A 2,962-nucleotide genomic window follows, 5' to 3' on the forward strand; every position below is an offset into this window, starting at 1 on the left:
AGCACAAAAGACAAGGTAAGACAAAGGGGAACTGGTTCAAATAGGAAACAGATGTAGATTCCAAGAGCACACTGTCAAAGTACTTAGTTTGAGATCACCTAAAAGTCTCATCCAGACACAAGCACATGCCCCAACTAAGAGGAATACACTCAAATGTTTACAAATCATATAATATAATATAATATAATACAATGCATAACAGAGAGATGATTTACAAGGAAAAAAATATCATCTCCCAAAACAATAGCTATACATTCGACTGTTTCCCTCCCAGCCAAGGACTCCAAGACAAAGACAGAAAGCATGTTGGAAAACAGATAAGAGGGGATATAAGACATAGCAAGTACCTCCCTGCCCGCTATGGGAGGTAGGAACCCCACACAGCCAAAACTGTGGCATTTTAAAGTAAAAGTGGCAAGAAATGTGAAATTCATTATTTATTTATTTATCGCTTCAAGAAAAGATATTCATTCTCGTCTTTAACACGTGAAAATGTAACTTCTCTTTTTGCGGCTATGTGGTCTAGTGGTATGCCACTCGCTTTCGGATCGGAAGGTCCTGGGTTCGAGCCTTGCTCGACGCATAGTTGGATCCTTGAAAAATGGTCTTCACTCACATTCTCTCCCCGTACTCAGGTGTAAACAAATGAGTACTGGACCGTTAACAGCGTTGTTCTTTCCGATAAAATGTAATATCGCCCAACAGGCGTCATGTCTCGTTCTACATGTTAAGTGTTGCTGTTGGCCTGGGACCGTAGCCTGACTCGAATCCTCTTAGACTTATAGTTTGACGTCATTTTTGTTTTGTTTTTTTTAGGTTTGTGTAGCGTCTGGTTAGTCAGTTGTTGATATTATAACGAATGGGAACAAATGATTCCATGATTGAACTATTGAATATAACTCATGATTTGTTTTCTTTTGCGGCCAAAGAATTGTCTTTTGACGTCATTTTTTGGTCAGCATCAGGCTTGAAGTTTACGATGGCTACGCTGGGACCCCTTGTAAAGCGCTTTGAGCACACTTAGTGGATATTGCGTTATATATAAAAACTCTCATTTTAAATCACCTCGGCATAAAATCGTTTTTTAGATGATGGATAAAAAATGCAGATATTTGACGTTAATAAAATGAGCATTCATATATAGATAGTATGCGTTTGACTAAGAAGCTCATAACATTGCCATCCGGAAGTATAGCGGACCAACACACATGCAATGTTTAACCATGAACTTTTATAGTCTGTTTAATACATGTAAGTGAGAATTACTCATAAAAGTGGATGGCAAAAACAATAACAAAGACCTAAGTGACGTCAACTTCGATCTATCTATAGAGCAATATACCAAACGTGCTCAAAGCGCTTTACAATGAGTACCTAGCCAACAACAACATTTATCATATGGGACGAGGCATGACGCCTGTTAGGCGATATTACATTTTTTTCCCCGACACGGACAACGATGCTAACTGCCAATTTCTCATTTTACACATGAGTACAGTAAGAGAATGTGAGTAAAGAGCATTTTCCAAGGACACAATTTGTGCCGCTCAAAGCGGGACTCGAACCTTGGACCTTCGGATCCAAAGGCGTGTGTCATTCTTTTTAAAAACGAGCTTTTATATAGCGCAATATCCACGAAATGTGCTCAAAGCGCTTAACAAGGCGTCCCTGACCAACAGCAACACGTAACATGTACAACGCCTGTTAGGTGATATTACAATTTTTTCTGACAGAGACAACGCTGTTAACAGTCAGGTACTCATTTTACACCTAAGTACGGTGAGAGAATATGAGTAAAGAGCATTTTCCAATGCTCGAACCCAGGACCTTCCTTCTTCTTCTTCTTCTTCGTTCCTCTGATGGACATCTATGGCTGCAGTCCGATATCTGCTATGAAGTCTGTGGTCCGCTTTAGGTCCTCAGCCTCACCATGGAGCTTTGTGTTGAGTGTTGTAGGGGACCTTACGATCCAAAAGCGATTGTCATACCACAAGACCACAAAACAGCACCACGATACACTTTGTGAACATTTTTTGACCAAAGTTTGGAAAATGATGATTTGTCAATGAATTGCAGAAATATATGATTTCACTCACCTGTCAGGCAGGAAAAGAAAATATAGATTTTGTTTCTAGACTAGGGATTTCCCAACAGAATGCTGTGTTTGTGTATGTGTGTGAGTTTGTGCGTGCGGGTATGTATGCGTGTGTGTGTGTGTGTGCGTGTGTGTGTGTGTATGTGTGTGTATGTGCTTGTGTGAAATGAAATTCAAAGCTAACAATGAGGAAAGTAGAATTCAAAATTTCTAAATTATATTTTCTTTGTAAATGGAAATGATTGAGTTGAGCATGTGTAATTTTTACACCCGACCGTGAGTGGAATTTCATGGACACACGAGAAAACGCATAACACGGAATTAATGTTATGAAAACATCTTTTTTTTAACGTTTAACACGCAGGGATCGACTCGAATCTAACATGGCATTTTGGCTGTTTTCACTGTGAAATTAGGTTTCTTTTTAATTCATTTTACATCCATCAATATATAATACTCCTTCGTTTAATCATTCATTATTTAAATAAAATATTTATTTATTTATTTGCTTAATTATCATAATAAAAAATTAAAAAAGAAAAAAAATGAAATAAATAAATAAGTAAATAAATAAATAAATAAGTAAATAAATAAATAAATAAATAAATAAGTAAATAAATAAATAAATAAATAAATAAATAAAACAAGTTTAAAAACAATAAAAAACAAGTTTTAAAATTTTGTACGAGAAACTCGTCCTTCAAAGAAGTCCCAGGTTTGAGCGTTTTTGACAAGATGAGGGTCATTTTAATCGATCGATATTTGATGGTCGAGTTTTCTGGGCAAAAATGTTTGAAATGTGTTCTTTTAGAGTAGGACAGTGCAGGTAAATGGATTTTGATTTTATTGGTGTGAGTGATGGAATAT

Source organism: Berghia stephanieae, chromosome 11 (genome assembly GCF_034508935.2).
Source record: "Berghia stephanieae isolate SIO BIC M18660-M18661 chromosome 11, UCSD_Bste_1.3, whole genome shotgun sequence".
NCBI classification, from domain to species: domain Eukaryota; kingdom Metazoa; phylum Mollusca; class Gastropoda; order Nudibranchia; family Aeolidiidae; genus Berghia; species Berghia stephanieae.